Below are 17874 nucleotides of genomic sequence, written 5' to 3' on the forward strand. Positions count from 1 at the left end.
AGTGTTAGGCCACTTGAAATCCTACTTCAAATTGGCCCAGATTTGGCAGCTACATCAGCTGCCATCGATCTCTCAATTTAAGGTCTTGGGCCCATAAAAGGCGCATTTATTGCCCGATTTCGCCGAAATTTGGGACTGTAAGTTGTGTTAGGCCCCTCGACACTCTACTTCAATTTGGCCCAGATCGGTTCAGATTTGGATATAGCTGCCATATAGAGCGAACTCTCGATTTAAGGTTTTGGTTTATTTATTATGTACTTGTCTGGGTTAAATAAAGTAATAGTTTAATCAATGGTGTTATGATATGAGATATTCATGGTTATCAATAACATTTTTGATTTTTCTAAATGTAGTCGACAAATGTATATATCCTTCAAAGTAGTCAACATTAGCTCAAATAGTAAAAACAATTGCATTTCATTAAGGGGTTGCATTAACAATTTTCCTTTTACTTGGGGTTATATTCATTTAGTCATTTCGTTTGTAACACATCGAAGTATCCATTTCTGGCCCTACAAAGTGTATATATTTCGGATCGTTGCAAAATTCTAAGACGATTTAAAGATGTCCGTGTGTCTGTCCGTCAGTTGTAATCACGCTATATTCTTTAAAAATTTAGATATTGAGTAGAAATTTTGCACAGACTCGTATTTCATCTATACGCAGGTTCCTGAATGGGCCAAATCGGACTTTATTTGTATATAACTGCCATTTAGACCGATCTGGCGATTTAGGGTCTTAAGCCTATATCAGGCGATTTTATTCTTCGATTTTGCTGAAATTTGAAATAGTGATTTGCACTAGGAGCCTCGACACCCGACCCGAATATGGTGTATATCGGACCATATTTACATATATAAACCATTTGCCGATTTAGCCTGAAACTCAGAACAGTGATTTTTATTAAGCCCGTCAATATCTGAACCAAAAATGGTCCAGATCGGAATATATTTGGATGTAGCTGTCATATAGACCGATCTGCGATTTTGTGTCTTTGGTTTATAACAGGCGCATTTATTCTCCGATTTTGCTGAAATTTAAAACAGTGGACTGTTTTAAAACTCCCAACATCCAACCCAAATATGGTCCAGATCGGACCATATTTAGTTATAGCAGTCATAAAGATCGATCATCAGAATCAGCACTTAATCACATGAACGCCGCACTTATTACCCGATTTCGCTGAAATTTCGAACTGTTACTGGTATAGAGCTTCTCGGCATCTGATCCAAATATAATTAAGATCGGACTATATTTGGATATTAATGTGAATATGGTAGTCTTGTAATAAATATATTCATGGTAGTGGGTATCAAAGTTACGAATGGATTTATTCTCCATTAAATGATGATGATTTTTTTTTTGCCCCTGCTAAAACACAAAAAATGAGATCTATGAACTTAACACCTTTATGCTTGTTTTTGTGATTTAGTTTCTATAATTATATATTCAAATTACCATTGTGCTTAAAATTGAATCGGACAGCACTTATTGATTTGTGAGAAGTTTGCCCCAGTTCCTTAATGGAATGCTCATGGGCAAATTTGCATTTGCATATTAAAATTATACGTTTTGCGCTTAATATATTAAAATTTGTATTAAAAGCAAATAATGTCTATATAATTAATAATTTTGTTTTTATCAACTTGCAGGATAAAAAAGAAGAAAATCTGCTCCTAAAAGTATACTTCAGTAATTAAAAACCAAAACCCCAGCTGCTTATTCATATCATTTGTGAAATTACAAACTATTCTACAAACAATAAATTTAGTGACAATTAGCAATAACATAAAAATTAAAAAATACGTAAATATAAATTCTGTGTTTATGAATCACGAATTATCTAAGAAATATTACAAAACTCTATTGGCTAATTTTGGAAAACTGTCTTGACTTAAAAATTTCTTCAAGAAAAATATAAACGCTCGCTTGAAATCGGAACGGTTGTGAAAACAAGAATGCTAAAATATTAAGAAATATTTTAAAAACTAATTTCCAAGTATATAAAAGAAATAATTTCCTTTGGAACCAAAAGGAAAAACTAAATACAACAAACTTTCAATAACAAGGGAATACTAAAATTACAGCTACAATAAAGAAATCAAAACACACAAAAATCAAGAATAATAAAACACAAAAATTCCAAAAATGTATAAATATAAATCTTAGATTATAAAAAAAAGAGTTTATACAAAAACAAAAAAAAAAAAGCTGTAGGTTTTATATAACTCTTATTTAATGGAAATCATATCAAACTTGTCCAAAAGCAAATTGAAAAATTAAAATCCACTGAAATTTAAAAAAAAGTTTCAGCTTCTCTTTGAACAATAAACCAACAAACAAATTTTTGCCATAATACGGTCTCGCGGCTAACAAATGTCCTAGTGTTAGTTTCTCTACCTCTCTGTCATTAAAAAATACACCTATTATCCTGTACATTGAACTCTGGTCCTTTGTGTGCTTAATTAAAATATCTCCATAATACGCGAAAAAAAAAATTGAAATATTTATGTATCGATAAAAGTCATTGAAGTAAAAAAGTTATTGAAAAAAAGTTTAGACTTTACAATTGCGCATTAATAGTCAGTTCTGTGTTCATACGTTTGTTCGTTCATATCAGTGTTGTGTCTTTTTGATGTCCATCTGTGTCTTTATGTGCGTATATGTCTCTGTGTTTATATGTCTGTGTGTGTTTATGTGAAAATTTGTGTTTAGTGCTTAACAATTGCGACGAGAAGAAAACAAAAAGTTTCATGCCGAAATTACCATCATCATCAGCAAAACACGAGAAATTTGCATAAAAGCCTTTACCAAATAGGGGTTGCTCATAACTCAATGCCCCTTTAACTCACCCAAGAGACTCTTAAAATAGACATCCATTATGGGAATTTAAATCTATTTCAATTATAACATTTGTAATTGAATTTTGAGTATTGAAATTATCATGGCCAAACTGCAGACTAGTGAATAGTTGACACGCGAATTAAAACACAGCCTACATTGAACATTGCAATTGACCATAAATTGGTAAGTACTGGCTTTCTATTCAATCATGCATAATATTTTATGAATATAAATAATATTCCTGTCACCTTTTACTACTTCACAAATTTTAATTAAAACGGAATTGTTTGAAAAACATGATCATATCTAAGAGCAAATTTAATTGCTTAAAAGGAGATTTAGGAAAACAATTTTAAAACTGTATCAATTGAATTTATTAGAAAAAAGTTTTTTGAAAACTAGATTTAATTAATGAAAAATTGAAAAATTGGATATCATCTCACGATATCGCTCACCATTGACTGTTACGTTACGATTCGAATCATTTTTGAAGAAGTATGGCCCTATGATGCCACCAGCCCATAAACCGTACCAAACTTTTTCTGGATGCATTGGTAGCTCTTGCAATGCTTCTGGCTGATCCTCACTCCAAAATCGACAATGCTGCTTACTGAAGTACCCATTGGGCCAAAAATGAGCTTCGTCGCTGAAGAAGCGCGTGACGAATTTTCTTAACAGAGCACGCATTTTGATAATAAAATTCCATTATTTGCAGGCGTTGTTCATTTGTAAGACGATTCATGGTTAAATTATAGACCGAACTGAATGTTTGACAGTGAAACAAAACACGAAACGTGCGTGAGCTGTTTAAGCCAGTGTTAAAAAAAAGATAATAGCTAAAAAATCACCCTTTACTTCTTGAGCCTCTAGAGGGGGCAAATTTTATTCGATTTGGCTGACATTTTGCACAATAACATCTACTTTGGTCTCTAAGATTCAATTCAATTATGATCCGAATCGGACCATAACTTATATAGCTCCTCTGTTTGCCTAAAAAGAGATACTGGAGAGAGAACTCGACTAATGCTATCCATGTTGGAGCATATATAAGATTCGGCCTCACCGAACTTAGCATGCTTTTACTTGTTATACCCTACTGCACCACTGTGGTACAGGGTATTGTAACTTAGTGCACTTGTTTGTAACACCCAAAAGGAATAGAGATAGACCCATTCGATTAAGCTATGTCCGTCTGTCTGTCCATGTTAATTTGTGTACAAACTACAAGTCACAATTTTCATTCGATCGTCTTCAAATTTGGCCCATACATTTTTTTGGCGTAGAGACGCAGTCTATTGAAATTGGAAAAATTCTGTTCAGATAAGGATATAGCTCCCATATATATGTTCGTCCGATTCTCTCGAAATTTGGTATGAAGGATTTTCTTATGTCTCTTAATATTATTGACGAATTTGATAGAAATCTAGGAAGTTTGGTCGAAATTGGCCCAGATTTAGATATAGCTGCCATATATGTATATCAACCGATTTTCACTTCTAAAGCCCCTGCAAGCGCATTTGTCGACCAATCTTGCCATAATTTTGCAAAACTCTTTCCTTGACGACTACCACAACATGCATAGAGTTTGGTGAAATCGTTTCATTTTATTTAAAACTCCTTTATATATGTTTCTATTGGGTTGTTTCAAAAAGTAATTGCGGATTTTTCATATAGTCGGCGTTGACAAATTTTTTCAACGGCTTGTGACTCTGTAATTGCATTCTTTCTTCTGTCAGTTATCAGCTGTTACTTTTAGCTTGCTTTAGAAAAAATGTGTAAAAAAAGTATATTTGATTAAAGTTCATTCTAAGTTTTATTAAAAATGCATTTACTTTCTTTTAAAAAATCCGCAATTACTTTTTGGGCAACCCAATATTTGTTAACCTATTCTCCCGAAATTTAGCAGGAATGCTTTTTCTGTGACTCTTAATATTTCTGACGAATTTCATAGAAACCTAAGAAGTTTGGTCGAAATCGGTTCAGATTTAGATATAGCTCCCATGTTTGTAAATTTTTTGGAAATATTCAGTAATGTTGTCATTTGTCAACCGTTGTTACTACAGTTTGAAAATATTTGCTGGAAATGTGATACGGATTGTTCAATAACCCATCTAAGATCATCGGGCGAGGTCCATCAAAATGGGTTCAGAATAAGATATAGCTCCCACTTTGTATGTAGGGTATGTGTAGGGTATTATATAGTCGGCAACGCCCTACTTTTGGCTTTCCCTACTGCTTTTAAGTATGCAATTGTTTCTATTTATTGTATGTATAATTACTGTAAGTTTTTAAAATTGATTGATTTTAACCGATAGATTTCGATTCCTTGTGCACAGTGGGTTGCGTATAAACTACCATAAATATGGATTTGTTAATTATGGAAATTCAAGAACAAAAACACTATTAAAAATGAGAACAAAAAAAACATGTTTGGTTTGATTTAATATTGCAATTTCATTGAAATTTTGTATTTAGAAAAAATTTCATTGAAGTTTTGTCTTTAGAAAAAATCATTGAAGATTCGTCTTCAGAAAAAAATTTCGTTGAAATTTTGTCGTTAGAAAAAATATTCTTGAAGTTTTGTTTCTATAAAAAAAATTATTTAGATTCCATTGCAGGATATTGTCCGGCTATAGACCATTTCGTCCAATGCTTTCTATTCAAAGAATGGCACAGCAAAGATCTTTCAAAAGTAAGGCAAAATGTGTGATGTTGCTAAAAAGCATTTGACCGGCTTTCTGTATAGCGATTCGCCAGAATCTTCATCAGCAGAAATTTGTCAAATAGATCCTGGTGCTTTACATACCAATCCAATATACCAACATCTGAATTTGAACAGGGCTTTTTAAGACGATTGGAAAAATTTTTTGAAATACTTATAAAAAAATTTCATTGAAATTCGTCAAAATTTTAGCATTTTCAAGTATGTAGGATGAAGTTAAAGTCTTGATGAATTCACATTTCCAATGTAGTGTCTTCACTCATAGTTATACTTTTTTTCATATAAAACTTTATTGGTAGATTTCCAGAAAAAACTTTTTCCGAAAAATCTCACAATCTATCTACAATATATTGGAGAGGAATACCGCTATATGAGCTAAGCGGCTACATTGGGACTGTGAAGCAGTTCACGTCTTCAACTAGCGAAGTCATGCGAATAAAGAAGATGATGCAGTGTTTTGGACAAAATGGCAATACCGAAACTTCGATGAAAAGACTATGTGGAAACAAACATCTGAATCCTGGGGATAACAAACCCATAAAAGCGAAGTTATTCAAGAAGTTTTATACGCTCTACTAAACCCACCTAATTTACTTTGCATACTTTTGGGTAATACAATCGAACAAAAATTGCGGTTTCCAGGAGCTCATGAAGTCAAATCGAGTGATCGGTTTATAAGGGAGCTATATCAGGTTCCTGACCGATTTGGGCCATACTTGGCGCAGTTGTTGGAAGTCATAACAGAACACTACATGAGAAATTTCATCCAAATCGGACAAAATTGCGGCTTCCAGGGGCTCATGAAGTCAAATCGGGAGATCGGTTTATATGGGAGCTATAGCAGGTTATAAACTGATTTGGACCGTACTTGGCGCAGTTGTTGAAAGTCATAATAGAACACTACACACAAAATTTCAGCCAAAAAGGACCACAATTGTGGTTTTCAGGGGCTTTAGAATTTAAATCGAGATATCATTTTATATGGGAGCTATATCTAAATCTGAACCGATATGGCCCGTTTGTAACACCAATCGAAATTAAGTATCTGTGCAAAATTTCAAGTGGCTAGCTCTATCGTGATTTCGACAGACGGACGGACCGACATGGCTAGATCGACTCAGAACGTCGAGACGATCAAGAATATATATACTTTATGGGGCCTTAGGAGTTACAAACAGAATGAATAGATTGCTATACCTTTTCCTATGGTGGTCGGTATAAAAATGGCTTGTACTAAATTTTATGGTAATCGTACAAAAAAATACGACTTGTTCCTTGAATACAAGAATACGTGGACAGAAAGACAGACGGGTAGACGGATATAGTTAAACCGAATCAGGAAGTAAATAGTTCCAATCCAATCGGTATATTTTTAACAGTGGCTCTAGGTTTTCTCCTTAAGCGTTGCAAACAAATTCACAAAGTTATAATACCCTGTTCCACAGTTGTCGTGTAGGGTATTGAGTAGATTAAGGAAGGTTAAGAAATAAATGGATAGGAATTGCTTACAGTAGGTCGTCAAGAAATCATATCAAATAGTACATAGGTTTTAATGGAAGTCATATTAGGTTATGACACGAATTGGATGTTGGTAGTCATGGCATAAATCACCATGAAAACTTCAGCCTAATCATATAAGAATTGCACCCTCTAAAGGACTAAGCTATTTATATCATGTTAGTGACCAATTCATTCCATATTTAGCAAGTATATTGGAGCCAATTGTAAAAGTTATTGTTCCAATATCAACCAATATGCGTCTAAAACCAAGTCTAAACCATATGCAATCCACAAATTTCATGTGGCTAGATCTGTTTGTTCGACCACTATTCTTATTTCAACAGACAATTGGACGGACATGACTCGATTGACTCAGAATGTCAAGACGATTAAATATATATGCACTTTATAGGAGCGCAGATAAATATTTCGAGGTGTTATAACCGGAAAGACTCGATAAGTATACCCACATCATATGCTGTAATGTAATAGGTACAGAATTTTAATAAAATATCCCAAAATCGTCAATATATTGAATTTTCTTGTGAGTTAAGAAATTGGAGCAAAATATTGCATACTTTAAGTTATTCGCAAAATTTATTTACAATGCTGCATACCTTTGGGAGTAAAACTATGGACACTTCCTCTAATCCATTTCTCCAAGATATATGTAAAACAAGTAAGAGCGTGCTAAGTTCGGCCGGGCCGAATCTTATATACCCTCCACCATTGATCGCATTTGTCGAGTTCTATGCGCGGTATCTCTTTTTAGACAAACATAGAATATTGAATAAGAACTGCTATCCTATTGGAGCTATATCAAGTTATAATCCGATTCGGACCATAAATGAATGCTGATTGACATTGTAGAAGTCATTGTGTAATATTTCAGTTCATTCGGATAAGAATTGCGCCTTGTTGGGGCTCAAGAAGCAAAATCGGGAGATAGATTTATATAAGAGCTGTATCAAGCTATTGATCGATTCAGACCATACTAAACACGTATGTTAAAGGTCATGAGAGAAGGCCTTGTACAAAATTTCAGCCAAATCGGATGAGAATTGCGCCCTCTAGAGGTTCAAGAAGTCAAGATCCCAGATCGGTTTATATGGCAGCTATATCAGGTTCTATATCGATTTACGCCATACTTAGTACAGTTATTGGAAGTCATAACAAAACACCTCATGCAAAATTTCAGCCAAATCGGATGAGAATTGCGCCCTCAATTGGCTCAAGAAGTCAAGATCCAAGATCGGTTTATATGACAGCTATACCAGATTATGAACCGATTTAAATCATACTTAACACAGTTGTTGAAAGTAATACCAAAACACTACGTGCAAAATTTCAGTTAAATCGGACGATAATTGCGCCCTCCAGAGGCTCAAGAAGTCAAGACCCAAGATCGATTTATATGACAGCTATACCAGATTATGAACCGATTTGAACCATACTTGGCACAATTGTTGGATATCATAACAAAATACGTCGTGCAAAATTTCATTCCAATCGGATAAGATTTGCGCCTTCTAGAGGTTCAAGAAGTCAAGACCCAAGATCGGTTTATATAGCAGCTATATCAGGTTATGGACCGATTTTAACCATACTTGGCACAATTGTTGGATATCATACCAAAACACGTCGTGCAAAATTTCATTTAAATCGGATAAGAATTGCGCACTCTAGAGGCTCAAGAAGTCAAGACCCAAGATCGGTTTATATGGCAGCTATATCAGGTTATGGACCGATTTAAACCATACTTGGCACAATTGTTGGATATCATGACAAAATACGTCGTGCAAAATTTCATTCCAATCGGATAAGATTTGCGCCTTCTAGAGGTTCAAGAAGTCAAGACCCAAGATCGGTTTATATGGCAGCTATATCAAAACATGGACCGATATGGCCCATTTACAATACCAACCGACCTACACTAATAAGAAGTATTTGTACAAAATTTCAAGCGGCTAGCTCTACTCCTTCGGAAGTTAGCGTGCTTTCGACAGACAGACGTACGGACGGACGGACAGACGGACGGACATGGCTAGATCGACATAAAATTTCACGACGATCAAGAATATATATACTTTATGGGGTCTCAGACGAATATTTCGAGTAGTTACAAACAGAATGACGAAATTAGTATACCCCCCATCCTATGGTGGAGGGTATAAAAATTATGGTTGTATAATATATCAAATATTTGAAATATTAAAATTTAAAATTTCCCTTGAAAATTCCATTAAGAAATAGCGGGGATACTTATCTCATATCAAGAAGTGCTGTAAGATTCCAGTTATAAGCTAAATAATATCATACCTCCTTTTTAAACCAGAATCCGGGCTGAGTACCTCACTTTCCAGTGGCGGAATCACATATCGCTCCCAACATGTAGGAAAATAAATATACCTCTTTTAGGAGTCAATCCACCATCACTCACAACTTCTTAAAATATACATGCTAAAACACATATTTTCGACTTTTTTCCCTTGAGCAAAATGCTCTTACGCCTACCCACACAACTTCTCAAAATTATTGCTTTAATACGCCCGCTTATCGGCTCCAAAAGATGCGATCCTCACTGCTCCTTCATTTCTTAAAATAAGGCTGTAAACATGCCTTAATTTCAGTTCAAAATGATCCAATGCAGATTAATTTTAATATTCTCTTCTTCTCTACATATAAAAGCACGCCGGATTGACTGATGACTGCCCAGTCTAAAAGGCTTAAGCTAGAATTATGACATTTTGCACGAATGTTGGTCTTAGGTCGTAGACGCAGAATAAGATTGGATTTTGCGATATTCGTTCGTTCAGGTACTATTTAAATAATACCAATATTTTACGAAATGGTGCATGTTTATGCAGTGTGAACAGAAAGTGCTGGGGTAATGATTTTGCGCTCAAATTGAAAAGCTCTTGAAAAATTGGGTTAGTGAAAAAAATCTTCTAAAATAGTACCGGAAGTGGGAGAAATAGTACAATTGGTACTATTTTGGAGTTTCTCTGTAGATTAAGATAGAGCTCTGAATTTTGAAAATTAAGTACACCATGGCAAACTTAATTGGATGATTAGAAGAGTACCAAAAAAGCACCATGTAGGTACTACTAGGAAAAATATGATATTCATCCGCCCCATACCACTATTGACATACACCTAAGCCAGTTATTGGCTTGTTGTGCGTTCTAAATACTAACAAGTAAAAGCGTGCTAAGTTCGGCCGGGCCGAATCTTATATACCCTCCACCATGGATCGCATTTGTCGAGTTCTTTTCCCGCCATCTCTTCTTAGGCAAAATATAAGGATATAAGAAAAGATTTGCTCTGCTATTAGAGCGATATCAAGATATCGTCCGGTTCGGACCACAATTAAATTATATGTTGGAGACCTGTGTAAAATGTCAGCCAATTCGAATAAGAATTGCGCCCTTTGGGGGCTCATGAAGTAAAATAGAGAGATCGATTTATTTGGGAGCTGTATCGGACTATAGACCGATTCAGACCATAATAAACACGCATGTTGATGGTCATGAGAGAATCCGTCGTACAAAATTTCAGGCAAATCGGATAATAATTGCGACCTCTAGAGGCTCAAGAAGTCAAAATCCCAGATCGGTTTATATGGCAGCTATATCAGGTTATGAACCGATTTGAACCTTATTTGACATAGTTACTGAAAGTAACAATAAAAAAAGTCTTACAAAATTTCATTCCAAGCGGATAAGAATTGCGCACAATAGAGGCTGAAGAAGTCAAGACCCCAGATCGGTTTACATGGCAGCTATATCAGGTTATGAACCGATTTGAACCATACTTGGCACAGTTGTTGGATATAATAACGAAACACGTCATGCAAAATTTCATTCCAATCGGATAAGAATTGCGCACTCTAGAGGCTCAAGAAGTCAAGACCCAAGATCGGTTTATATGGCAGCTATATCAGGTTATGGACCGATTTGAACTATACTTAGCACAGTAGTTGGATATCATAGTAAAACACGTCGTGCAAAATTTCATTCCAATCGGATAAGAATTGCGCACTCTGGAGGCTTAAGAAGTCAAGACCCAAGATCGGTTTATATGGCAGCTAAATCAAAACATGGACCGATATGGCCCATTTACAATACCAACCGACCTACACTAATAAGAAGTATTTGTGCAAAATTTCAAGCGGCTAGCTTTACTCCTTCGGAAGTTAGCGTGCTTTCGACAGACAGACTGACGGACGGACAGACGGACGGACATGGCTAGATCGACATAAAATGTCGCGACGATCAAGAATATATATACTTTATGGGGTCTCAGACGAATATTTCGAGTAGTTACAAACAGAATGACGAAATTAGTATACCCCCCATCTTATGGTGGAGGGTATAAAAAAGGATATTAGAAAAGATTTGCTCAGCTATTAGAACGATATCAAGATATGGTCCGGTTTGGACCACAATTAAATTATATGTTGGAGACCTGTGTAAAATGTCAGCCAATTCGAATAAGAATTGCGCCCTTTGTGGGCTCAAGAAGTAAAATAGAGAGATCGATTTATATGGGAGCTGTATCGGCCTATAGACCGATTCAGACCATAATAAACACGTATGTTAATGGTCATGAGAGAATCCGTCGTACAAAATTTCAGGCAAATCGCATAATAATTGCGACCTCTAGAGGCTCAAGAAGTCAAGATCCCAGATCGGTTTATATGGCAGCTATATCAGGTTATGAACCGACTTGTACTTTATTTGAGACAGTTGTTGAAAGTAACAATAAAAAAACGTCTTGCCAAATTCCAGCCAAATCGGATAGAAATTGAGCCCTCTAGAAGCTCAAGAAGTCAAGTCCCCAGATCTGTTTATATGACAGTTATATCAGGTTATGAACCGATTTGAACCATATTTGGCACAGTTGTTGGATATCATAACAAAATACTACGTGCCAAAATTCATTCAAATTGGATAAGAATTGCGCCCTCTAGAGGCTCCAGAAGTCAAGACCCTAGATCGGTTTATATGGCAGCTATATCAGGTTATGGACCGATTTGAACCATACTTGGCACTGTTGTTGGATATAGTAACAAAACACGTCGTGCAAAATTTCATTTCAATCGGATAAGAATTGCGCATTCTAGAGGCTCAAGAAGTCAAGACCCAAGATCGGTTTATATGGCAGATATATCCGGTTATGGACCGATTTGAACCATACTTGGTACAGTTGTTGGATATAATAACAAAACACGTCGTGCAAAATTTCATTCTGATTGGATAAGAATTGCACTCGCTAGAGGCTCAAGAATTCAAGACCCAAGATCGGTTTATATGGCAGCTATATCAGGTTATGGACCGATTTAAACCATACTTGGCACAGTTTTTGGATATCATAGCAAAGCACTTCATGCAAAATTTCATCCCAATCGGATAAGAATTGCGCACTCTAGAGGCTCAAGAAATCAAGACCCAAGATCGGTTTATATGGCAGCTTTATCAAAACATGGACCGATATGGCCCATTTACAATACCAACCGACCTACACTAATAAGAAGTATTTGTGCAAAATTTCAAGCAGCTAGCTTTACTCCTTCGGAAGTTAGCGTGCTGTCGACAGACAGACGGACGGGCGGACGGACGGACGGTCAGACGGACGGACATGGCTATATCGATATAAAATGTCACGACGATCAAGAATATATATACTTTATGGGGTCTCAGACGAATATTTCGAGTAGTTACAAACAGAATGACGAAATTAGTATACCCCCCATCTTATGGTGGAGGGTATAAAAATTGTTTAATGAGAAATACATAAAAACTGGTGACTGCCTTTGCAGGCACATGCGTATGCATGTATTTCGCCCCTTTCTGCTACTGGGATATGGCGCTAGGATTAGTGGCTGAATAGCCACCGCTGTATACGAGGGTTGCCGTTTATATATCAGGATTAGAGAACACAAAAATAAATATTAATCATCAAAAATCGCTTTATCGTTTTTCAAAATATTCCCCATAAATCTATACATTTCTGCATGCGTTTGAACCAATTGTCGAATCACTTTTGCCACTCCGATTGAGGGATCTCCAAAACATGCATTCTGAATGTTGAAACGTTGACCTTTCATTTTATTTTTTACGTAGGGGAATCAAAAGAAGTCATTCGGTGCCAAATCAGGTCTATACGCCGGATGACTCATCAAATCGATGTTTTGAGTGCTCAAAAAAAGTGCGGTTGTTTTGTATTTTTGGAGCAGTTCTTTCGGCCAACCGACACCAGCCTTTTTTGAGCTATTGACAAATTGTGTGCGATTCAACTTGAACAAATTTATTTGACGGTCAAATGTTCAAGCAAAATTGAATGTATGCTGGTCCCACTCACATGTCACAGGTCACATGACGATCTCGCAATATCAGTTGGCGCACAGCATCAATGGTTTTTGAAACAACAACAGATTTTGGGCGACCTTCACAAAATTCGTATTTGAGTGAACTACGACCTCGGTTGAAATCACCATACCATCGATATACACTGGCCCTCGATGAAGCTTCATCGCCAAAAATTGAATTAAGTTCATCGATGCACTGTTGTTGAGTTATTCTACGTCGAAAGTTGTAAAAATAATCGCACGAAAATGTTCACGAGTTAATTCCAGTTTTTGGGCGAGATGAATCTTACAGTAATCAACACAAATAGCGCTCGTATGTCAAATCGTTCTGAGCATTTATTACCTCAAAAATGTCAAAATTTACGATAAAGCTGTCAGTTGGCAGATTGCAACACAAGTGATGTCCAATCCCGTAATATAAAAGGCAACCCTCGTACAGTATGTTATATAATAACATTTTTTTGCACTTTGTATACCCTCCACCATAGAATGCAAATCTATAATCCTATCCTATTGTCACGACACTTTAAATCGATTTACTTCTTATTGACAGTAGTTAATTGGGGGTGGCAAATGGCCCAAATCGGTCTATATTTAGATATACCTATCATATAAACTGATCTCCTTATTTGATGTTTAGAACCCGGAGACGGCGCAATTCTTATTTAATTTTGCTGAACTTTTCCAACATCTGTGCCAAGTATGGTATGTATCGGCTTAAAGCAAGATATAGCCGCCATATAAATGGATCTCCCGTTTTTATACCCACCATCATAGGATGGGGGCTATAGGTTAGTTTAGGTTTAAGTGGCAGTCTCCCATCATACTCACTTAGACGTTTTTGTCCATTGTGTCAATATGCCTATCGCTTTGAAAAGCCCAACAACTTGCGAATGTTCCCATCCGCTAAATCTGACAGGTTCTCAAAGAAATGAGAACCTAAAGTTAAACTCCTTCTGAGTGTCGGTGCAACGTCCTCAAAGCTCCTGCAAAAGCCAAGTCAGTGACCTGTCATGACGGATACAATGACTGAGACGTCTGTTCTTGCCAATGACAGCAAAGCGGCAGACTCTTCAAATATCTTCAAGTAATCTTTTCGATATGACCAGTTATATGGGGGGTATATTCATCTAGTCGTTCCGTCAGTAACACCTCGAAATAATAATATGCGGCCCCATAAAGTATATACATTCTTGATTGTCTTGATATTCTAAGTCGGTTTATATGACAGCTATATCGGGTTATGAACCGATTTGAACCATGTACGGCACAGTTGTTGAATATCATAACAAAATACTTCGAGCAAAAATTCATTCAAATCCGATAAGAATTGCGCTCTCTAGAGGCTCAAGAAGTCAAGACCCACGATCGGCTTATATGGCAGCTATATCAAAAAAAACCGATATGGTCCACTTATAATACCAACCGAATTACACTAATAAAAAGTATTTGTGCAAAATTTCAAGCGGCTAGCTTCACTCCTTCGGAAGTTAGCGTGCTTTCGACAAACAGACGGACGGACGGACGGACGGACATGGCTAGATCGACATAAAATTTCACGACGATCAAGAATATATATACTTTATGGGGTCTCAGACGAATATTTCGAGTAGTTACAAACAGAATGACGAAATTAGTATATCCCCCATCTTATGGTGGAGGGTATAAAAATTGCGCCCTTTAGCGTGCTTTCGACTGTCGGACGGACATGGCTAAACTGACTGGGTCTGAAATCAATATATCGTTGTGTTACAAACGGAATGGCGAAATTGGTATACCCACATACTATGGTGGAGGATATGTATCATAATGGATACATTCAGCGGTGTCGCTATGCGGCACGCCGTTCGGTCTCGGCAGGGTCTCTGGTGTTCACGCTGGGGTTTGAACCCAGGCGTTCAGCGTCATAGGCGGACATGCTAACCTCTGCTTTACGGTGGCTTTTGCACAGATATCTCGAAATAATTTTTAGGTTTGCATAGTCGTTCATTACTGCCAACTGCAATTGTGAGGTCTTTTGCTCTGCAAAACCATGGCAATGTTTCGTTATATCGCCCACTTGCCGCCAAAAAGATGTAAGTGCCAAATTTTGGGATTTTCAGTTTTTAATAGGAATCGATAACTGACGCTTGTTTCCACCTTCTGTTAAAATTTTGTGTCGATCATCCAAGCCGTTATGATATTACAACAAAAACAATTTTAAAGTAAGTGCCATTTTAATTTTGGTAGATAATTGCGAAAAATATATAGGTTGAGGGGCGTCTCACCCTCGTGCAAACCGCCAAAGGGAAATATTAGCCGACCCGAACAATATCGGACTCAATTTTAAAGACTTTAGACAGTGGTCACCAATAAATCAATATTGGTCACCCGGGACAATATGGAACCCAAATAAAAGGAGTTAGGAAGTAAAGTAGGAAGGTCATATCGAAATTTGGGGACACCCAAGACTGAATTATGGAAAATATAGGATTTTAATTCAACGACTTTGGAATAATATTACTGATCTGTTATATTTGGGACGGAAGGAGTGGAGCGGCCCATTTTCAGCCACTTCAGTCCGCTCAAATCAAACAAATGCGCCCATTATGGGCCCAAGACCGTATATTGGGGGATTGGTCTATATGGCAGCTATATCCAAATATGGTCTTATCTGGACCATATTCGGTCCGGATATCAAGAGACTTTATACAATTCACTGTTCCAAAATTCAGAGGAATCGGGCACGAATGTGTGTTTTTAAATTGAGCCTTGAGCCATTATATGCATCAGCCAAAGAAATGACACATATGTAAAAATCATATTTCAATCTAATTTATGCTATGATTTATTAAATAACAAGTAAAAGCGTGCTAAGTTCGGCCGGGCCGAATCTTACATACCCTCCACCATGGATCGCATTTGCCGAGTTCTTCTCCCGGCATCTCTTCTTAGGCAAAAAAGGATAAAAGAAAAGATTTGCTCTGCTATTATTATATTATTAAATATTGGAGACCTGTGTAAAATGTCAGCCAATTCGAATAAGAATTGCGCCCTTTGGGGGCTCAAGAAGTAAAATAGAGAGATCGATTTATATGGGAACTGTATCGGGCTATAGACCGATTCAGATCATAATAAACACGCATGTTGATGGTCATAAGAGGATCCGTAGTACATAATTTCAGGTAAATTGGAATAAGAATTGCGCACTCTAGAGCCTCAAGAAGTCAAGACCCAGATCGGTTTATATGGCAGCTATATCAGGTTATAGACCGATTTGAACCATACTTTGTAAAGTTGTTGGATATCATAACAAAACAGGTCGTGCAAAATTTCATTCCAATCGGATAAGAATTGCGCCCTCTAGAGGCTCAAGAAGTCAAGACCCAAGATCGGTTGATATGGGAGCTATATCAGGTTATGGACCGATTTGAACCATACTTTGTAAAGTTGTTGGATATCATAACAAAACACGTCGTGCAAAATTTCATCCCAATCGGATAAGAATTGCGCACTCTAGAGGCTCAAGAAGTCAAGACCCAAGATCGGTTTATATGGCAGCTATATCAGGTTATGGACCGATTTGAACCATACTTGGCACAGTTGTTGGATGTCATAACAAAACACGTCGTGCAAAATTTCATTCCAATCGGATAAGAATTGCGCACTCTAGAGGCTCAAGAAGTCAAGACCCAAGATAGGTTGATATTGCAGCTATATCAGGTTATAGACCGATTTGAACCATACTTGGCACAGTTGTTGGATATCATAACAAAACACGTCGTGCAAAATTTCATTCCAATCGGATAAGAATTGCGCACTCTTGAGGGTTAAGAAGTCAAGACCCAAGATCGGTTTATATGGCAGCTATATCAGGTTATGGACCGATTTGAACCATACTTGGCACAGTTGTTGGATGTCATAACAAAACACGTCGTGCAAAATTTCATTCCAATCGGATAAGAATTGCGCACTCTAGAGGCTCAAGAAGTCAAGACCCAAGATAGGTTGATATTGCAGCTATATCAGGTTATAGACCGATTTGAACCATACTTGGCACAGTTGTTGGATATCATAACAAAACACGTCGTGCAAAATTTCATTCCAATCGGATAAGAATTGCGCACTCTAGAGGGTTAAGAAGTCAAGACCCAAGATCGGTTTATATGGCAGCTATATCAGGTTATGGACCGATTTGAACCGTCCTTGGCAAAGTTGTGGAATATGATAACAAAACACGTCGTGCAAAATTTCATTCCAATCGGATAAGAACTGCGCACTCTAGAGGCTCAAGAAATCAAGACCCAAGATCGGTTTATATGGCAGCTATATCAGGTTATGAACCGATTTGAACCATACTTGGCACAGTTGTTGGATATCATAACAAAACACGTCGTGCAAAATTTCATCCCAATCGGATAAGAATTGCGAACTCTAGAGGCTCAAGAAGTCAAGACCC

General features: G+C 36.8%; 1 protein-coding gene across 1 annotated transcript in view; it reads left to right on the forward strand.

Annotated features, from left to right (window-relative positions):
- Positions 1–2540: 2540 nt before the first annotated feature.
- The window catches only part of LOC106095279 (uncharacterized), a 959813-nt gene continuing 944479 nt past the window's right edge, over positions 2541–17874 (forward strand). Inside the window, exon 1 of the mRNA XM_059370295.1 lies at positions 2541–3027. The gene's annotated coding sequence lies outside the window, so the exon portion shown is untranslated. The remainder of the gene's footprint in view (positions 3028–17874) is intronic.

The sequence above is a fragment of the Stomoxys calcitrans genome, chromosome 1 (genome assembly GCF_963082655.1).
Source record: "Stomoxys calcitrans chromosome 1, idStoCalc2.1, whole genome shotgun sequence".
Classification (NCBI taxonomy): domain Eukaryota; kingdom Metazoa; phylum Arthropoda; class Insecta; order Diptera; family Muscidae; genus Stomoxys; species Stomoxys calcitrans.